We start from the raw sequence: 23,406 nt of genomic DNA on the forward strand, positions 1-23,406 counted from the left end.
GAGATGGGACGCGTTTACCTAGATATAGAAGTAAAGTTAATAAAAACCAATTAATTACTTAGTGTGAACCAAATTCGTTTTCAGAAATATGTAATTAAATCACATTAACTACATACCTGTTAACTTCTACAGAAAACCTATAATTATTATGATGAAAAACCTATAGCCGAGCATCTAGCACCTATAGCTTAGGCTATAGTTAGCAAATTTTACACACCTCTAAGGTGTAAGGTCACCTTTTGAGGTACAAAACCCTAAAAAACTACTGTAAGTTTTTAGGGTTTTGTACCTCAAAAGGAAAAAATAACCCTTATAGGATCAATATTATGATTGGCGGGGAAAACTGAAGGAAAAACCGACTGACTGATAGATCCAACTGCTGGGTATATAAGCTTGAAAGCTTCTTGAAAGTTTGAATTTTATGTTTTAATAGCTTATGCCCGCGACTTCGTCCGCGTGGACTACACAAATTTCGAACCCATACCGGGGCCGTTTGGGTTGAATTTTCAAAAATCCTTTCTTAGCGGATGTCTACGTCATAATAGCTATCTATATGCCAAATTTCAGCCCAATCCGTCCAGTAGTTTAAACTGTGCGTTGATAGATCAGTTAAGTCAACTTTTCGTTTTATAAATATATTTATAACATAGATTATAAGATTGAGAAAGGTATTTCAGAAACTCCATCCGAACGAAGTCTTATCTCATATGGATTCGGAGCTAACAAAGTGTTTAATATTTATCATAGTATTAGACCCCATATCAATATTTTAAAAATCACATCACTAAAGAAAAACTTTTTACCTTTAACTTGGACAGATGTTCACAAATACGATTAATCACACACTGTAGGGTCGTGTTCACTTCACAGGTGACTGAACACTACCAGTTTGTTTGACCCACCCTTCTCCCCGCGGATACACTATGTAAGGAACCTATAGAGTGATTTTAAGGAGATATGAGAGGTCTTGGTGTGGTCGCTGGCGTGTGGAACAAGGTTTTGGGCAGGTGTGTCTACCTGCCTGTACCTGCTTTAAAGAAAAACCTACCTGCGCGGTGTGGTTCATACTTTTTTTGTTATTATTGGTCGATACCGAATTTCGGTCTTTAAATGTTGACCATTAGGTAGTTTGGTATTTCAAACACACCTCGTTCACTCTTTGAATAATATTATCTTGGAATTATTATACAGGTGCACATACAGGGTGTAACCAGAACGCAAAAACCAAGACAGGTGACAGTACTGATAATTACTGACAAGATAGCATAAAAAACGCAATAAATAAATAAATAAATCCTATTATGTATTTTGTTATCTGTCTAAAAATTGTATTTTCATATTTTGTCAATTTTAAAGAGCTAATCGGCGAAAACTACAACTCCAGGCTGAAAGAAAGCTATGTCTGTATCATTTATAATTTCGTCAAAATCGGTTCAATAGATGTGCCGTGAAAAACTTAAAAAAAAAAAATTAGTCATGTATTTCCCTTTTCTCTCCAACTAAGCGTCAGGCTTGTGCTAGGAGTAGGTACGACAATAGTGCAACAGGCGGGGTTTGAACCGTCGACCTTTCGGTTTTCAGTCCACTCCTTACCTGTTGACCTGTTGAGCTATTGAGGCTGTAATAACTGGCAGACATACTTTCGCATTTATAATATTAGTATGGATAACAAAGTCGTTCTACATTTATAATTATCTAAATATATAACAGGAAAAGGTGACTGACTGATTGACTGACTGATCTCGCACGCACAGCTCAAACTACTGGACGGATCAGGCTGAAATGTGGCATGCAGATAGCTATTATGACGTAGGCATCCGCTAAGAAAGGACTTTTTAAAATTCAACCCCTAAGGGGGTGAAAAAGGGGTTTGAAATTTGTGTAGTCCAGGTGGACGAAGTCGCTAGCATAAGCTAGTTTTAATATAAACATAGTAGGTACCTACCTGTTTCTAATCAAAACAAATGAATTCTTTACTTTACAAAATCCATCCCGCCTTCATTAATTTACAAACCCATTTCATCTAAAGTCTAATAAAACTTATTACAATACGCAATCATGTAATCAACTGAAATAGCGAGTGGGCGACTCTGGCTTTATTCCTTTTGTTTCAATATTACAGAAGATTTGGAAGACTTCGGAAAGTGTCTAATGATTCGTGAAACGACGAGAAAAGTGGAATTGACTATCACATTACTTAGGATTCAAGTGAAATATTTAAAGTGATTTTATGTTTGAATTGAACAAAGTGGGCATGACACACCTATTCTTACCTACTACCTTATTTAAACCTTTTTAGGGTTCAACGGAGTGCCAACGTGAGCGTGGATTTGACCTGCAGCTCGTTCCAGCAACGCGCAAACTTGCACTGCGACTGCAAATACTTTTCTTAAACATCATCATCATCATCAAGACGTCCACAGCTGGACATAGGTCTCTTGTAGGGACTTCCACACGCCACGGTCTCGCGCCGCCTGTATCCTTCGGCTCCCTGCGACTCGTCTGATGTTGTCCGTCCACTTTTCTTATACGTGGCATAATATTGTATATCAAATCTTTGAAAAGAGCAACCGCCGAGTTTCTTGCTGGGTCTTCTCGGTAGGAAAGACATTCTGAAATCCGAACCAGTGGAAGATGCCTCTGACGATTCAAAAATACTTGTAAAAGTTTAATTGAAAAAAAAAAAAAAAAATATTTATTTTCAACGGGACCCTATTACCTACGGGGATGGGCCTCCGCTGTCCGTCCGTCGCATCCGTCTGTAGATCAACGGGCTGTATCTCGTGAACCGTAATACGTAGAGAGTCACAAAATATATTGTATTGTGTGCAATTTTGCACCTACATAAAAATTCTTAGAAACGTCCTTACATCCAATATTATACTTCAGAGATACATACCTGCCCTTTGTTAGCTTAAGCTCTTTATGACTGCACTCGAACTGCGTACCGTTTTACAAATACATTGTCCATTATCCTCTTTGTTCGACGGACAATTGACGGACAAAATAAACCACGGAGTCACTACAGGACCACTTACTTTGAAAACCTCTCTCAAAAAAGGTACAAAGGATAATTTTATGAACAGGTAGGTACTTATAGATGTGAAAACTCTTTTGACGAAGATGATTATATTTTATGAATAACTTATGAGTGAAACGTTCTTTTATTTCATGATACTCAAATCTTCAAATGTTATTATTACTTGCAAACAAATTACTGATAGTTTTTTTTTTTTTTTTTATTCAGATACAAGTTAACCCTTGACTGCATTCTCACCTGGTGGTAAGTGATGATGCAGTCTAAGATGATAGCGGGCTAACCTGGAAGGGGTATGGCAGTTTTTATTAAACCCATACCCCTTTGGTTTCTACACGGCATCGTACCGGAACGCTAAATCGCTTGGCGGCACGGCTTTGCTGGTAGGGTGGTAACTAGCCACGGCCGAAGCCTCCCACCAGACCAGACCAGAAATTTAGAAATTATAAAATTCCAAACCCCTGCCAGGAATCGAACCCGGGACCTCCCACTATTAAGACCACAGCGCTCACCACTGCGCCAGGGAAGTCGTCACACAGATTGATAGAAAAGGAGAAAAGTTTTGTTTGGTTACAATCTGAATCTGATCAAGTGCTTGTCTGCAATAAAGATTGCGAATATGGGTAAACAGTGGAGATGTTACAAAAACAAAAAGGTACATTTTTTATAAATTTTAGTGTTTACCTAAACTTCAAGGAAATTGCTCAATAATAATTTTAAATACATATCAAAAAGGTACAGCCAAATTCTTAATTTGAAGACAAATATTTTACTACGCGTTGAAAACCCTTCCATCTATTATAACTCTGTGGTATACCTACCTACCTATTTACAACCCGTCGGAAATATCTGATAATGACGTCATGCAACGTGCTTGCGTTGGCAACGGTACTGGCACTGGTATTGGCAACGAACGGTACCTACTGGTAGAAAATAGTGTTTATATACTCTTTGGGTACTCGATAGGTGACAATGGGCGAGCTGTGGGTAAGCGCGAAGGGAAGTGCATTCCAGCGAGGAGCGCAGATATTTCCGACGGGTTGTACCTACCTTAGAAACAGTGTTAAAATTAACCGAAATCACCGTTCACTAATAAAAATACAGTTTCAGAATAGCAATTTCGTGTATAATAGTTGACACCTTACCACGATGAAAATAAGAAATAAATTGCTATCATCATTTTGTACAAACAAAATGAGGTTTCCTTGAACCGTATGTAAACAATAATAGAGTTCAAATTAGACGTGAAAAAAATTAGTGAGACCGTGCGAACGAGCCTTGATTCCAGCAGAGATATGGCTATATTCAGACGGGCGTCGTCCCGCAATCGTGATGCTACTTCTAATGCACTCTATTATGATGTTCGCGCTAGGGTGGCCATAATTCTATGTAATTTTCATACATATTTAATAATTTAAGCAGAATTGTTGCTATGGTGGTTTCTGTAGCTTGTAATTCGAAGTGAAGTTAGAATTTTTAAGTAGAATAGAATAGAATAGAATAGAATAGAATAGAATAGAATAGAATAGAATAGAATAGAATAGAATAGAATAGAATAGAATAGAATAGAATAGAATAGAATAGAATAGAATAGAATAGAATAGAATAGAATAGAATAGAATAGAATAGAATAGAATAGAATAGAATAGAATAGAATAGAATAGAATAGAATAGAATAGAATAGAATAGAATAGAATAGAATAGAATAGAATAGAATAGAATAGAATAGAATAGAATAGAATAGAATAGAATAGAATAGAATAGAATAGAATAGAATAGAATAGAATAGAATAGAATAGAATAGAATAGAATAGAATAGAATAGAATAGAATAGAATAGAATAGAATAGAATAGAATAGAATAGAATAGAATATAATAGAATAGAATAGAATAGAATAGAATAGAATAGAATAGAATAGAATAGAATAGAATAGAATGTTTTTTATTCATGTAAACTTTTTACAAGTGTTTATGAATAGTCAGGTAGTTTTAATTTACCACTGGTTCGGAATGCCGTTCCTACCGAGAAGAACCAGCAAGAAACTCGTCGGTTGCTCTTTTTAATTTACAATGTTATTATACCGTACTATACAAGCCATTGCAGCCCCGTGCATTGCTGGAGCGACTCAAATCCAAGCTTTTTATCGTTTACATAGTCTGCGACTGTATAATATGCTTTTTTTAGGAGCGTAGGTACTAGTTAGATTTCTTGGTTACTTTATCTTAGTGGTAGGCCGGGTTGTCATCCGAGCAGTAGGTATGCTACGTATAAGGTAAACACCAATTCACATGAAGTAAGTACTTACATAGGTATACCTGACTATAAAGATATAAAGATATATACTACATATATACTAGCTAGTATAATTTTCACCTAATGCATCTCCATGGACCTATAATACTCCATGTTAATGTTTAGAAACGTATTTTTTTAATATAAAATACCTATTTAGCGTAACTTAAGTACATACTGTGGCGTGCACAGTGTTTGAAGCCAGGGTAGGCATTAGTTAGGTAGGAATCTGTTTACTGACAGGTCATAATGAAAAATATGCATTGGGCTATTACAACTGGGGTAAGCAGTGCATTTATGCCTCTATGACCTGCACGCCACTGAGTACATATATACTATATTATTTCCCTTCCATCGGATTTTATAGCATGTGCGAAGGATAAGTAGATAATACCAAAGGTGGTATTTAAACCATCGAAATTCATCTTTAGAATTTCAATTTACTCAATGGGCCGTTGAGTTATTCCAATTCAATGAATTTCAATTCATTAATTTTAATGCTAACATGAGATCTTCTTTATAATAAAATCGAAACGAGACGAATAAAAGACACGAATTGATGAAAGTAGGCATAAGTCCCGCAAATTGCTATTGCGCTGGAACCATGTCTCATTAGCATCGAAATGACGTCATTTTGACGTCAGCCGAAATAAAAATATACCTACCATAAGCTCGAAACTTCAGTCTAGTGCTGACGTCACTAAAATAGCGGCCACGCGCCTTAGCAATTTGCGTGACTTATAAATAGGTAAAAGAAAATCATTATTATTTCCATGTAAAAGAAGACATCAGACTTGTGGAAAGTTTTAACAGTATATCGCGATTCAAATTTGCATTTACCTACTATTTTGAACACCTTGTGCTGAATGCCGCTATCCAAATGTTAACGACCTATCTTGTATTGTACCTACGTATGTAGCTAGAACTTTTAATATACATAATAGTAATAAATAGAATAAAACGGAGTTGTCGGCCAAAATGTTAAATTATCTAACCTGCGGCTCGTTCCAGCAATGCGCGGGACTGCATTTCCGAACCAGTCGTAAGATGCATTTGACGATTCAAAAGTACTTGTAAAAGTTTAATTGAATAAAAAGTATTTTAATTTTTTTTTAAATTATATAGCTTCAGAACTGAATTAAACTTAGTTTAAATTTAACTAAATAAATATAAAGAATAATTACTACAGGTATAGTAATATAAAGAATAGTTACTACAGTTCCATTCCCGTAAAGATAAAATCGAGTCAGAGACCAGAAAATAAGTTTATCTCAGAAGGCAAGATTTGAATTAACCTAGCGGTGCAAAGTTACACGGGCTGAAAGAAAAAAGGGCCAAAAAATCTTTACAAAATCGCAATTTGTTATTATATAATATAAAACACCTAAATAAAAAAAACCTAACAAAAAAATAAAAAAATATGTAGGTAACTTAATAATCTGAAAAAACTATAAAATCATTTTTTACGTTACGAACCAACTAAACAGTCTTCAAACCACGACTACCGAAGCATTTCTAATTTAATTCGGACATAATATAAGAAGGCGAACCCAGTGCACGCTCCGCTCGCCTCGATCCGTTTCACACGAGAAATTCACGGTCACTGACTATGTAAATGGCCTGGAGTAACAAGTGACTAATTCTTGGACTACAGTACCCGTAGTATAAGATTTTACGTCTCACCAAACGTCGCTAGAATTCGAGAGTCAAAACACAATAACATCAAAGTAAAATGGACCTAATCTGCCTTGAATTTAACTCAAAAAATCAATGGCACTGATTTTAATTTCGCAACGTTTCCGCTTGGAGCGCTGGCTGTAGATGTGTAGACAAACTTGAGCTTTAAAACAAGGCAGTTAAGATCCAGTTTACTATAACGCAAAAGTTTTTCGATTCTCGAATTCTAGCAACGTTTGGTGAGACGTAAAATCTTATACTACGGGTACTGACGAAAATAATGCTAATGCCCACGAGATTTCAACATCAAAGAACAATCGACGCTAAATGGTTTCTTTACTAAGCTCGCCAAAACTGTTCGAGATAAGATGAATGGCACCACTTATTTAGAGTCTACCAAACCGTTCACAACAAAAACATTTTGAAACTCCTAGCAACAGATTTCAAACAAGTCGTAATTAAAAACTTAAAAAGCACATCAATTTTTCAAATAGCTGCCATATTGAATTTTTTCTTTATAGCCAGTGTCACTCGGGATTATTGTAGTATTTAGAAATTTTATTTAATTTTAAATTAAATTTAATAATTTAGAAATTATGGTGGAATAAAGAAACTTACAAACATACATACATGAACCCTGAAAATATCAGGTTTGGCACCTCCCTGGCACAGTGGTAAGCGCTGTGGTCTTATTAATAGGAGGCCCCAGGTTCGATTCCTGGCAAGGATTTGGAATTTTATAATTTCTAAATTTCTGGTCTGGTGGCTAGTTACCACCCTACCAAGTTGCCGCCAAGCGAATTAGCGTTCCGGTACGATGCCGTGTAGAAACCAAAGGGGCATGGGTTTATTAAAAACTGCCATACCGCTTCCAGGTTAGCCCGCTTCCATCTTAGTCGTCACTTACCACCAGGTGAGATTGTAGTCAAGGGCTAAATAATAAATAAATAAATAATGCTTTTTTTGGGCGGTTGCATGAAAACATTACGCTTCCGTGCCACTGGGTAGAGAAATGATATCAAAGTCGCAAGAAGCCTAGGAATTAATTAGAAAGGAAGCCTAATTAAGAACGTAGGTACATTCAACGTGCTACCCCACGCCAAACAAGCAATGCTGGTGATCTCTCATTAGGGGGACAGACAGACGGCATCAAACGTGTTATAGGGAGTCTCAAATACAAGATTGTGGCACAGAGAAATCTCTGTAAGAGACCTATGTACAAAAGTAGAAATCGATTTGTTAATACGACAATATCAAAGCCGAAAAGATATTATCGTCATCGTCTCAACCAATAGACGTCTACTGCTGGACGCAAGTCCGCTGCAAGGATCTCCACAGAACATAGTCTTGTGGTGCTTACGTCCAACGTTTCCCAGCTACTCGTTTGAGATCATCAGTCCAACTTTTAAGCTAGGTTAGAGTGAGGTGAGGGGTGAGGGGTGGAGGTTGGAGGCGATCTAGGTAGGGTTAGGTTAGGTTGAGTTGTGTTACGTTGATGGTTTCCATGTGCAATACGTGAGAGTTACAATAATTGTAATTGAGAACTAATTGCAGAGAACATTGATTAAAGTACCTACTGATAAATTATTACATTCTGATGTCGGCTAAGGGCTAATTTTATCGGTCATCCTTCCTCCTTCCTCCTCGTATGTGACTATCCTATGCACCTTGAGACCTCAATGCTTATTGGTTCTTCGAGCTATGTGCCCATGCGCCTACGCGCAAAGCTAGCATAGATAGCAAGTCCGATATTTTTAATCTCTAAAAATCCCATAAAAATCACCAAAAACCATATCCACCGTTGTTTAATAGTTAGATTTTTCCAGTCACATTCTTAGGCGGATTCACACGAACACACACACATTCACGGTCGCTGGGTATGTAAATAGGGATTCAAATGTTAACACTACGAAACTCTGAATTATAAGAACAATGCGTAACGGGCCGCCCTCACCAAATGGCTATCTACATCTTGGAAAATTGTTAATGGACTCAAATTGACTTAATCATGAAGACGTGGAAACACGCTTTGAAAAAAGTATTTTTGGTAAGTTTTTTAATGTTACGGTGGTATAAACACTTTAATTAGGACCATAATCTTGACTATTGTAAAATTGTTATACTTACTTAGTTAGTTAGTTTAAGTATTTGTACCTGTATACAAAAACTGCTGGCATATAATATTGCCAGAGTTTTAAAGGCGCAAAGTTATTTTTAGAGTAACATGTAAAACCTGTCCTGGGAAAGGAATACAAGGTCCTAGCCAACTGTTCGCTATAGCTCAAAACTTGGCTACCATCTTCGGTATAAATTACCTACTATAATGCTAAAGAATTCAAGAATTCTTTGAAAAAGAAGATAATATCACAGACACTTCTTGCTTTTATACTTACTAGCTTAGTTCCATCCCAGTTTCGCTAAGAGGAATTTTTATAATTTTTTTTCTAAATTTTAAGTTATAAGATCCATCGCGTGATATTTTAGTCAGTCAGTTACAGTAGAGTTATACAGATTCCACGTGGTAGTTTTTTCACATAATTATTTTTATCTATTTCATCATCATCATCACCATCATCAACCAATCGTCCACTGCTGGACATAGGTCTCTTGTAGGGACTTCCACACGCCACGGTCTTGCGTTGTTTATCTATTTCATATCCATGTATATTTATTTCAATTTATTGCTTAACAAAACTATAACAATTATTTTTTGAAAAAAAAATTATGAGACCACCACGGTAACATCCTCTGTTGATTAAAAAAAATTGCAAATCGGTCCAGAAACCTCAAAAAATCGGTGTACATAGTACATTACATTTAAAAAAAACGGGCCGAATTGAGAACCACCTCCTTTTTGGAAGTCGGTTAAAAACTTTCTGCATTTTATACTCCGTGTCTAAAATCAGAAAATTAAAAATATTCAGTGTTCAGTACTCATGTGTTTTGATTAGTTAATTAATTTTAATAACGCACTGAGTTTCATCTATAAGCAATAAGCATCAATAACCAAGATACTACGTAACCAGCTAGAAAGAAAACTTTAAAAGTAAATCGAGTTTTTCTTACAAACCTATCTTCGTTTTGAGCAACTTGGTCGTAAGTGGGCGCTATAAACATTAAAGTTACACAACCCCCAGACGTTAGTTTCGAAGCCTTAATGTAACGACCAGTGATTACGGTAATCATTGGGTTCGTCTTTGTTATCACGAAACTATAGTGAATCGGGAAAATTGTGATCGCATGATTTAGGTATTAGGAATCTAAAACAAAGCTCGTGAAATTACTCACTAGCCATTACTTAGTATCGGTCTAATTTTCAGTAAGACTATCATCATTATCATCATCATCATCAACCCATGGCCGGCTCACTACAAAGCACGGGTCTCTTCTCATAATGAGAAGGGTTTTGGCCATAGTACGAATTTTCCGAAGTGATATTTTACTTACTAAAAAACACACAATAGACTACCACGCTGGCCAAGTGCGGATTGGCAGACTACACACACCTTTGAGAATATTATGGATAACTCTCAGGATGCAGCTTTCCTCACGAATTTTCTCTCACAGTTAAAGCATGTGATATTTTAATTACTTAAAAATGTATACCTACATAACCCCATTGAGCTAGAGGTGCGTGCCAGGGATCGAACCCCCGACCTCGATCAGGAGGCGGACGTCCTAACCATTAGGCTATCACAGCTTTTTTCAGTAAGATACCTATACGTATAAAAGGATAAACGTGGATTGACTGACTCAGCCTAAGCTGCTAGATCTAGAAACTTGAGATTCATTCAATAACGTAGACCCTCACTAATAAAGGATTTTCAATAAACGAAGCCAGGCTGATTGTCTAGTATTCTACTTAATATTTAGTCACCAAAAAATTGATGTATAGCTGTATGAACAGATAACGATGGAAATTTTTAATATGATACAGATCTCATATATCAACGAAATATTTTGTCGTAAATTTAAACAAATGAATGCAATTTACGGGAAAATCACTAATGTCACGTCACGTCGTTTTTTGGAAGTATATAATAATATAACTAACATATTTTTATTGTACACGATTATCTTTGGATTTAGGTATTTACTTGAACAAATAAGGATAAGGAATACCTACCTAGCTATTTCACAGAACTTTAACAAATCTACTTAGAAATGTTTATAAAAATTACTATTGAATTCAATACAACTCTACGAATATATATAGACAGATACTATTAATAAAAATTTAGGTAGGTAGACAACAAATATAGGTAGATACTATTAATAAAAATTTCCACAGCAAAAAGTTTTATAACTCAATAAAAACAGCAATAATTACACTAACAAAATTATAAAATGTAAATTCCATTCGAGTGATCCCACCCCTCTTCTACAAAAGACATCAACGCGCGCTCGACGGATTCCTGAATAATTACTATTACACGTTACGCTGCTCGCGTATTTAGCCAGACGGAAAGTAAATTATGATTAACAACTCAAAACTACATTCTTGTTAGTATTTCATACTCAAAAGTCTGGAGATTGACAAAGGGCTTGATCCACCAATATTTGAAGTCGCTCAACGAGCTATGAAGAGGGGAGCTATGTCAGAAGTCTCTCTGAAGGATATGATTCGAAATGAAGAGATCCGCAGGAGAACCAAGGTCACACGCAGACTTAAATAATGATGACGATGATTCAAAAGTCTAAAACTGAAAACTTAGGTGTCTGTCTGTCTGTCACAGCAACGAATCAACTTAATTTTTTCATGAAATGAAATGAAATGAAAATCTTTTTATTCGTATAAACTTTTACAAGTGCTTACGAATAGTCGGATGCATCTACCACTGGTTCGGAATGCCTTTCCTGCCGAGAAGAACCAGCAAGAAACTCGGCGGTTGCTTTTTTCAAATATTTGATATAGGTACAAGATTATGCCATGTATAAAATAGTATTTGCAGTCTTGTGCGTTGCTGGAACGAGCTGCAGGTCAAATCCACGCTCTTTTATCATTTAGATAATCTTCAATTGTGTACCTAATATGCTTTTTTCAGGAGCATATTTTTAATAGATTTTTTAAACTTGTGCAAAGGTAAGTCCAAAATAGTTTGCGGGATTTTATTATAAAAGGTAATACCAATACCCACAAATGACTTTTGGACTTTCCTGAGGCGGAAGGCAGGAGCTGCAAGTTTGTGTCTGTTTCTAGTTAGCCTATTGTGTAGATCACCAATTTTCTTGTAACTAAGAATATTTTGTCTTACAAAAATTATGTTATTATAAATATATTGAGAGGCTACAGTAAGGATATCTATTTCCTTAAATTTCTCTCGAAGGGAAATACTTAGTCAAAGTGTTAAAAAGTGGCATATGACTTTATGTGGTTGCTATTGTACCTGCCAAATAATTATTTCATTTCCTGAGATAAAAAGTAGCTTATAGGTATATCTTTAACTTTACTTTAATATTATCCATGCTAAATATCACGTTGATCTGTTGAACTCTCGTAGAAACTTTTTAAGAATCAGTGGGAACTTTATTTTCCGGGTAACATCTCCGAGATGCGAACTATTTCTATACCAAAATTCTTTAAATTCGATTCTACGAATGGGCCTTCAAAACTCCCATGGGAAGTCTTGGATTCTCCGAAATAAAATTAGGCTATATTAGGCAACAGATAAAGGCAGGCAGCCAGACTTTCGAATTCATACATTAGTATGAAGTATATTCCATAGGTATATTAGTACGGAGTAGTTATGGGTTAGTATGATAAGCATCAATCATTTTCGAGTTTTCTCATTTCACCGGCGCGGCGCCCGCGTTACAAAACCAGGAAATCGGTTAATGATAGTAAACGAGTGTTTCGCAAGTTATTCATTAAGCCGCCGGGCCAGTTCGCGAGCTTTCTAATATCTATCTAGTCGTTGCAGACACGGCTAAGATACCTAGAGAGATACCTAGGACACTTCTATAAATTTAATATAGTCGAATTTCTTAAAAAATACTATCTTAGTGACGGTCTAGGCCAGGCTAGGCTAGTTATTAAGAAAACTTCCAGGTATTTTGAAGTTTCTGGACCCAGCGGATTAAGCAACAGAGCTAACGCCACTTTGCGCCACCTTGACCAAGTGCAGATTGGCAGACTTCACACACCTTTAAGAAACATTATGGAGAACTTTCAGCCATGCAGTTTCCTTGCAATGTTTTCCTTCATGAAGTGTGTGCCCGGGATCGAACGCCCGACCTCCCGAATAGGAGGTGGGTGTCTTAACTACATACCTACTAGGCTACCACAACTCTCATTTTATATACGTACATGTTTTTGACATAAATATAGACCGATAAACTTAAGGTAAGTAGGTACAGTTGTTTTGTAAAAAAAAATTATCTACTACGTAAAGAAAACGGAAAATTTTCCATAGAAAATGATACCTATTGCAAATAAAGTCAGTTACTACATAAATATACCTACCTATTCGAATACCAATATTTTAGACAATGTCTAGTGATTTGGTAGGCATTGTGCCATAAATTCCTTTTATTATCGCCGTTGAATTTATTTTTTGTTATTATAAAACTTTTAAAAGGTGTTTATTTGAATTGGTTGTCAAGGTGATTTGTCTTTTTATACGTGAAATAATACTTAGTAGGTTTAATTTAGATCAATAGATAAGTAGGTAGGTACCTACTTCAATCGCGATTATAACACCAAAATCACTAAGAAACACATTATAGTTAGGTTCCCATTGAATATTCAATCAAACTCCATAAAATTTTGTAGTCAACTTTTAGAAAGAAATATCTTATGTTTAGTGTCTGTGGTTTCTCAGATTTCAGTAAAAATCTAAGATTTTCTCGATTTTCTTAAGATTGCGCAAGTGTTATTTAAAAAATATAACACTTGCGCATGTGTCTCGTACAAGTTTTGTAACATAAAACAAAGAGTTACTTATAACTATTCACGGGCAATATTCAGAAGGATTTTTCCGGGCATGCGTCATTCATAAGATTTGGGCGTGAGTTCGTAGCGGTCAAGGCCTGCGTGGGCACTAGACTCGACCCGGATGTGGCAGACACAGAAATATCGCATACCTACCTACTTTGTAAGATAATACCCAAAGTCTTAAGTTCAATTATGTGAATAAAATATACTTCTTTTTTTTAATTTATAGACTAGCGCTTGGCTGCAATCAGACCTAAGTGGCAAGTGATGATGCAGCCTAAGATGGAGCGCGCTTGCCTAGAAGATGCCTATTCACTCTTGTCTTGAAGATACCCATATTATAATTGGAGGGGAAAACTGATGCTGGAAGGGTGTTCTAAATCTTAGCGGTTCGAATCAGAAATGAGGAGGCTTCGTACGTATCCGTGGGAAATTAAATTATTACTTACTTGAAAAGTTAAATTTTCAGAAACTAAAGAAGAAATCCCACAAGCTAAATTAAACGGTGAAAAATCTGACAAAAAGATTTTCCGAAAAAAAAACTGAAGAATACTAACAAATTACAATTTTTTCCACGTTTCTATCCACCTATTTAGGACTAAAAGAAATGTATCTTAAGACACCCGATGTCTTAATTTTATTTAAGGAACTCGATTGCAGTTAATTGTTAATATAACTATCTACTATCTGAAAAATGTACGTATAATAACTTTAAATAGTAACTAACTTAACCCTTCAGCAATTTGGTTTCCACATAACCTCAAAAAAGGTGGCCGGCTCAAGAAATTTAAATGTGACGCACGAGATTTGAATTTGGAGTCAATAATTTTGAAACGGGACCACGAAGACTACTTAAAGATCCCTACGTTATCCCAGTAACATAATCGTTACGCATTAACACAGTTTCCGCATTAAGCAAACACCTACCCACTGAAACTGAAAATAACCGTCACCCCCGACATGTTTTCTCAAACGGTTATCTTACTAACTTGAATAGAAAGGTCGTGAATTCTACATTTTCAAGCAGTGTGTCTAATAGTTTATAATACACTGCTACGTAGTACCAAGTATTGCGTCTGTAGTAAAAAGGAAAACTCACCTGCGCAGAAATCGACGCATCCGGCGATCTGATCTCTGAACAAACTTATGCCGCACGATTTTGTAACATGGCGGGTGGTGGAACCGGACACACGAACTGCACGTTGTGAAATGCACCCGTGCCGTAACCAGAACGTAGAGGGAAACACGAGGGTTTGAGGTTTGGTTACGGCTGCGCCTCGGCCGGCGGACGAGTCAGCGCCAGGCGACGCGTGGAGGCAAAGAGCTGCGCGGCATTGCGCGGGCGGCGACGGCCGGCGACTGCCCGCCTCACGCCCCGGACCCCGCCACTCCCCTCCACCCACCCCACCCCCAAACTAGCTCACCATCACTAGGTGACCATTGACCGTTGACCACCCCGAAATCCTCGATGACCACAGACAAACTGAACCGATTCGATATTTGAATTACAATTGGGCATCGATGACGGTTGGCTCTAGACTCTAGGCTAATTTTCCTTTGCCGCCTTTTCGCGAGACAAACATGGCCGAAATTCCATAATGGCGACCGCGCGGACCGGTTAGGGTTCGACGCGATTTCGCGAACGTTCCGAAAAGGCGAAAACTCTTGTCTTGTGATATCAATAAAAAATCTATACGTCCTCTCCGTTCAGGCAGCCTCGTAATACTGAAATAACCGGTTCTCGAACAACTAATGATATTCGAAGAAATTCGAAGCCGTTGCCAGCCATTTGTGTAGTAGGTATTCAAATTTAAAAGGCGTTTGTTCATTTCGGTTTAATTACTTATGAATACAGAGTGGCAGCGCCGGTTGGCAGATAAACTCAGACGCCGACCGTAATAAAATGTTTATGATTAAGTAAAACTTTTTATGTGCAAAGCATTTTTTTCGTTTTTCGGTCAAAATTCGTTGAACTTACTGGTTGAAATAAAACCTAAGTACGAGCTGAAAGGCGCAACTATAGAGATCGGCGGATCATCCGAAGGCAGAAACTATGCCAGATAACTTTTGACGAATAGGTACATAACGGCTCAGATGCTTCCCAACCTGAGAATGAAAAGGGAGGGCCATAATAGGTAGGTACCCTGGCCAAGTTCGGATAGGCAGAATTCACCATCTTTGAGAACATTATTAAAAAACTCTCAGGCATGCAGGTTTCCTTACGATGTTTTCCTTCACCGTAAAGTAAGTGATATATATTTTCGTACATAGGTAACTCCGAAAATTTAGAGGTGCGTGTGCAGAAAAGTGATTTGATTTGCAGGATCAAAAGTAGCCTATATCCATCTCTATTCTCTAGGATGCAAAATATCTTTGTAACAGATATAATAGGTACCCGCGACTTGGATTTAGGTTTTCAAAAATTCTGTGTGAACCCTGTGGTTTTCGGGAGCAAAAGACGTAATCTTTGCCATTCCCCGGGATGCAATCTTTTTACCAAATTTCGTCAAAATCGGTTTAACAAACGTTCCGTGAAAAGCTAGCAAACAGATAAACACACTTAAATAATATGGATGTATATAGAGATAGCTTGTATCCCGATGATGGACAAGGGCTATTTTTTATCCCGGAAAATCACTAGAGTTCCCAAGGGATAACTAAAAACCAAATCCACGTGGACAACGTTGCAGACACCATCTAGGCACGGAAGTGTCGAAATTCTCTTAATTGCACAAAAATTAAGACATGTGAAAATCTTTTTAGGAAACCAAAGACCTCATGTTTCCCACAGCAGCAAAAAACTCAACCGACGTTGCGTACTAAAGTGCCAATAGCCTTTTCGGAATATCGTATTTTGTACATAATATACTAATTCATTCAATATGATAATGAAACTTATTCACAACCTTATAGAGCTCAAAATAAAATGGCTAGTGTAAGATAAAAGTAACTGTAATTTCTTCATGTGCGGTTCAAGAGATCTCTGCTCTTTTTCACTACACAACAACGACATGACATTCCATATTAAACCACATGTAAGAGCAAGACAGAGATATATAACTTATCTATTTTTACACATGGTAATGGATGTCGTGTTCTATGTATGCCGTTTTTATCGTGAGTTGTAAAAAGGTTTTAAAAAATACGCGGTCAACGTTTTTTGCCGCCATCAATGGATCATCATTCTAAATGATGGGACAAGCGGCTAGAATACGCCGAGAGGTATCGGATGATTAATTTACACCTTGGGCCTTATTCTCAGGTTTATCTCGGCCTTTGCCTTCGCCCAAAAACTTGTTTTGGGCTCCATTTCGGTACATAAGACGGCCTTATCAACTATCAACGTTCGAACGTACCTAGCGGCTGGGCTGTTCCAGGCGCAGTCACCCTTTTTCGGTGGCAAAAAGGGGAAAATAGAATAAATACCGTTTTGAAATGTAGGTATTCTTCGCTATTCGATGTTGCTTTTAAATTAAAGAATAATTTCTGCGCTCACTTCACTCGCGCTTATATTTAAAAAAGTCAGGACCAGTATTTTTAAATCACAACGAAAGATCCTTTGACAGTTTTTAGGAGAAATGACCGCAAAAGCATCTACCTAAGTGTACCTAAGTAGTATGACTACGGAACTATCTACTGACTAACTACTGACTGACTGATCTAGTGATCTATCAACGCACAGCTCAAACTACGAGACCGATCGGGCTAAAATTTGTCATGCAGATAGCTATTATGACGTAGGCATCCGCTAAGAAAGAATTTTTTAAAACCCTTAATGGTGTAAAATAGGGGTTTGAAATTTGTGTAGACCACGCGGACAAAGTCGCAAGTATGAGCTAGTTTGATTTATATACTAACTAGCTTATGCTCGCGACTTCGTCTGCGTGGACTACACAAATTTCAAACCCCTATTTCACCCCCTTAGAAGTTGAATTTTCAAAAATCCTTTCTTAGCGGATGCCTACGTCATAATAGCTATCTGCATGCCAAATTTCAGCCCAATCCGTCCAGTAGTTTGAGCGGTGTGTTGATAGATTAGTCAGTCAGTCAGTCAGTCAGTCAGTCAGTCAGTCAGTCAGTCACCTTTTCTTTTTATATATATAGATTTATAGCACCTAGGATTTGAATAATGTAATTTTTGTATCCCCATGAGTAGCGACAATACACAATGGCCCCCAGTCCCCGGCTGCCCTACTATTCCCGTCCACGGTAGCGGGAGGCTGGCGGGAACTGGCTGGATGAGGAAGGCTGAGGACCGGGTGTGGTGGCGCTCTTTAGGGAAGGCCTATGTCCAACAGTGGACGTCCACAGACTGATGATGATGATGATGATGATGATGAATTTTTGTAAGATTCTGTTGGTGGTTCAATAAAAATAAAAATAAAATAAACTTAGGTATAGGCGGTATAGGTACGTATTCTGATACGTCTTAGGGCGTTTGTGCACTCATCCGTGATCTGGAATCCCTCATCCTCGAAGTGGTCGTCATACAAATACGTATACATTCGACTCGTATTTTTTTCACGGATTCGTAAAATCACTGATGACTGCACAGATGCCCTTACGAAGAGTTTTTGAATCGAAAAGTTACACTAGGGCCGCTGATTTGTACACTGATTTTAAGCTTAACATACTATAGGCACATATTCGTACCTATATGTACCTCCATTAGATATGAAAACTTTCTAGTCCACAATGGAGGGCGGACTCGATCGTGCCTTGTGTCTTGTCCTCTCGTGACAACCATGACTCATTGTCGTCTCCAGCCTACAATATACTATACCTACTAGGATGTGGCATAGTATCTATTAACATAGGAAACACCGCCATAGAATATGTCGTCTATTAAATCAAATTAATTAAGCATTGAGTCTAGTCTTTCAATATAAATAAATAAAGTCGGCGTTCCTCTGGTGCTGCAAATGTTCATGGGCGGCGGTAATCACTTAACATCGGGTGACCCGCTCGATCGTTTGCTCGCTATCTTTATTAAAAAAATACGAATGCTATTATGACTTAGGCATCCGCTAAGAAACGATTTTTGAAAATTCAACCAATAAGGTGATGACGATGTTTTGAGTCATATACCTACACTAGCTTATGCTCGCGACTTTATCCGCGTGGATTACACAAATTTCAAGTCTCTATTTCACCCCCTTAGGCGTTGAATTTTCAAACATCCTTTCTAGCGGATACCTACGTGATAAAAGCTATCTGCATGCCAAATTTCAGCCCGATCCGTTCAGTAGTTTGAGCTGTCCGTTGATAGATAAGTCAGTCAGTCAGTCACCTTTTCCTTTTATATACTTAGATAACTAAAATTTTCTAATTAATAAAGACTGATTGATTATTTCTAATAGTATAGGTTTTATACGTAATTTCCCTTCAGCGTCCGCAATATCCCCATCGTCCCCTACAAGTTAGCCCTTGACTGCAGTCTCACTGGTGGTAAGTGATGATGACCCCTTACCAGGAACCGAACACGGGACCTCCCACGACATCGCAACACACCAGGAAGGTCATCGAAGCTGACAGTCACGACAGGGTTAGTCACGAAGCGGCGTCATCCCGCCCTCCATTGTGGACTAGAAACTAGAAAGTTTTCACATTAAACTTTCATTTCGTACATCTAAAGCATTAGTTTACGTGATGGTTAATGTTATATTTTATATTGAACTAGCTTATGCCCGCGACTTCGTCCGCGTGGACTACACAAATTTTAAACCCCTATTTCACCCCTTGGGAGTTGAATTTTCAAAAATCCTTTCTTAGCGGATGCCTACGTCATAATAGCTACATGCCAAATTTCAGCCCGATCCGTCCAGTAGTTTGAGCTGTGCGTTGATAGATCAGTCAGTCAGTCAGTCAGTCACCTTTTCCTTTTGTATATTTAGATTAATGTTAGATTTTATACTAAACTGTAGAACTTAATTTTCTAAAAATTTCGATTTAGTTGATAAGAGTCGCAGGGAGCCGCTGGATTCAGGCGTGGCGTGCGTATTTTCTACCGGCAAAGCCGTGCCGCCAAGCGATTTAGCGTTCTGGTACGATGCTGTATAGAATCCAAAGGGGCAATGAGTTCAATAAAAACTGCCATACCCTTTCCAAGTTAGCCCGCTTCGATCATAGACTGCACCGTCACTTACCACCAGGTGGAATCACAGTCACTTGCTAATACTTTTACCTGACAAAAAAACCAGATAGAAACTCAAAGAACTACCTACTAGGATATAAATTAATTAATACCTATACCAGATAAGTTCGTAGTCACCACAACTGACTACATCGGAACGGAACTGATAAAATATTAAATTCCTCAAGTAAATCTGCTGTAAAACCCCTAGCTTTAGGTACACTAAGAGGCTTACTCATATTACTAAGAATTATTTCTTAATCCTTAAACTAAGTAATCCACATTGATTAGTTCATTTGAAACTGTAATCCACCAAGCCTGCCGATGACTTTCGTAGGCCCTCTGTTCTTAAAATCCATTAATACCGGAGTACATTTATCTTATAATATAATATTACCTTACTATACAATACCTGTTTGCGTCTACTGCTGGATATAGGCCTTCCCAAGAGCGCGCCACCTTTTTTTAGGGTTCCGTACCTCAAAAGGAAAAATGGAACCCTTATAGGATCACTTTGTTGTCTGTCTGTCTGTCGGTCTGTCTGTCAAGAAACCTACAGGGTACTTCCCGTTGACCTAGAATCATGAAATTTGGCAGGTAGGTAGATCTTATAGCTGACATTTGGGAAAAAATCTGAAACCCGTGAATTAAGGGTTAGATCACACAAAAAAAATTAAATTGTGGTCATGAACTAATAATTGTATTTTCAATTTTCTAAGTAAGTTAACTACATATATCAAGTGGGGTATCATATGAAAGGTCTTCACCTGTGCATTCTAAAACAGATTTTTTTTTGTTTATGTATCATAGTTTTTGAATTATCCTGCAAAATGTCGAAAAAATACGACTGTAGTACGGAACCCTCATTGCGCGAGCCTGACCCGCACTTGGCCGGTTTTTATTATTCAGATACAAGTTAGCCCTTGACTACAATCTCACCTGGTGGTAAGTGACGATGCAGTCTAAGATGGAAGCGGGCTAACCTGGAAGGGGTATGGCAGTTTTTTATAAATCCATGCCCCTTGGGTTTCTACACGGCATCGTATCGGAACGCTAAATCGCTTGGCGGCACGGCTTTGCCGGTAGAGTGGTAACTAGCCACGGTCGAAACCTCCGACCAGACCAGAAATTTAAAATTATAAAATTCCAAATCCCTGCCATGAATCGAACTCGGGACCTCCCACTAATAAGGCCACAGCGCTTACCACTGCGCCAGGGAGGTCGTCGAAACCTCACACGATCCTGTGCCTTCCTCATCCACCTACTTCCCGCTACCTACTTAAAGTCGTCAGTCCAGCGTGTTGGAGGTCGTCCCACATTGCGCTTGCCGATACGCGGTCTCCACTTCAGAACACGTCTGCCCCAGCGGCCATCGGTTCTGCGGCAGACATGGCCTGCCCACTGCCACTTCGGCTGGCTGAAGTTTGAGATAGAGATAGCTTAAATCCTGAATTAACAAATAGGCTACATTTTATCAAATGGGATGGGTCAGAAGGGTCAGGAGTCACCCTGCGACACGATTCAGTGTGACTCGTTGGGAATTCATCGAAAAAAAATCCCATCGAGTCACACCCAAGCTACGGGAAATCAAAGAGTTTCTTCCACGCGGACTGAGTCTCGGGCATCATCTCTTTTCCTAAAGCTTCGAAATCACTTCTCTACTGAGAGTTGCTAAGCTAAGAGAGTTGAGAAGCTGTGATAGCCTAGTGGTTAGGACGTCCGCCTTCTAATCGGAGGTCGGGGGTTCGATCCCGGGCACGCACGTCTAACTTTTCAGAGTTATGTGCGTTTTAATTAATTAAATATCACTTGCTTTAACGGTGAAGGAAAACATCGTGAGGAAACCTGTATGCCTGAGATATCTCCATAATGTTCTCAAAGGTGTGTAAAGTCTACCAATCCGCACATGGCCATGGGCAAAACCCTTCTCACTCTGAGAGGAGACCCGTGCTCTGTAGTGAGCCGGTGATGGGTTGATCATGATGATGATAATGATGATGACTGAGAGTTGAGACGAAGTCACGTTTGTCCGCTAGTGCGTGTATCTAATATGAGTTGTTCGTTTGAAACAAAAGGCGATAGTATTCGATTCAGCGGAACCAGAAACCGGCAACCTTGTAACGAGCACCCAATTTAAATGCCCACAAAAAGTTTCCAAATCACCGCGCTCTTGCCTCGAGAGCTCATTGTGTAGGCGGACTTCTTGCTGGGATGGAGTCCAAGTTATAAGAGAAAAGCTCCACTTTTATACATTTTCACAGGTTCAACTGAGTGCACTTTTAGGGTACCTGTCTATTTAATCGGAACAGAGTAGAAGATGCGTTGAGAAGACCAATAAAAATTAATAGACCACGGACACGTTATAAGAGAAACGCTTTACTTTTATACATTTTCACAGGCTCTATCAACTGACTGTACTTTTAGGGTACCTGTCTATTTAATCGGAACAAAGTAAAAGACGCGTTGAGAAGACCAATAATTAATAGACCAGCGAGTGTCATCTTCGCTTGGTGAAAATATAAAATCCTCTTTATCCTGGGGGAATTTCAAAAATCTGATCTCGTTCCTTCACAGCATTATAAATGAAACCTCAGCGCAAGTCCATGGGTTTGGGTTGGGCATTGGTGAGCCAGTGCGTGAGTCAGAACTATTGTTTTGTGTATCAATATATTATAATAACGTCGTCTTTGTACACTCTGATTGGCTTACTGAATTCCGCGGACAGATATTATAGAGTGCCACGTTCAGGTGTATAGCGTGGCTTCTTTTATTTTATGAACTTAAGCTCAAGCCTTATTCACTTTGACGTAAGGCGGACACGGTGGCGGACAGTGAGTTCGCTCAAGCGGAAACGCGTATCGCGCGAGTCACAGATGTGCGCCATGTGAGAATATAGTCAATTTTTGCCCTCATAACCGTGGATTAGCCACCACTCACCATGCTGTGACTTTAATCCACATCCTTTAACGATCCTTGCCTCAACTCTACTCGCCGTCAATCGACACGCTCAGTCTGAGCTCGCACTTAGACGTGCCAAAAGAGTCGTAAAGAGTGATATGATAGTACAGATCGTAATGCGTTTTTATTTTTTACTTCAACACTCCGCTACAGAATTTTTCATTCGATGTTAATTAAATCCGTTTTCCAGTGACAAAGGAGGTTGACACAAATCCGTAAATACTTATATTTGTAAAGAATAAATAAAGTCGACTGTATTGCAAAACAATCAGAAAATAGCTTGATTCTGAGCAAAGCTAAATTTTAGAGCATTCGCATCCTCTTCTTACTAATTTGATATGAAAAGGATACGCATAGTTTGACAGTTTTAAATT

The 23,406-nt window shown here is 38.2% G+C and overlaps 1 long non-coding RNA gene across 1 annotated transcript in view; it reads right to left on the bottom strand.

The window, feature by feature from the left end:
* LOC138404414 (uncharacterized) overlaps window positions 1–15,288 on the bottom strand; it is a 28,701-nt gene extending 13,413 nt beyond the window's left edge. The window contains exon 1 of the long non-coding RNA XR_011238368.1: window positions 15,041–15,288. This is a non-coding gene — a long non-coding RNA (uncharacterized lncRNA). The remainder of the gene's footprint in view (window positions 1–15,040) is intronic.
* Window positions 15,289–23,406: the final 8,118 nt, after the last annotated feature.

Source organism: Maniola hyperantus, chromosome 2, assembly GCF_902806685.2.
Source record: "Maniola hyperantus chromosome 2, iAphHyp1.2, whole genome shotgun sequence".
Taxonomy (NCBI): domain Eukaryota; kingdom Metazoa; phylum Arthropoda; class Insecta; order Lepidoptera; family Nymphalidae; genus Maniola; species Maniola hyperantus.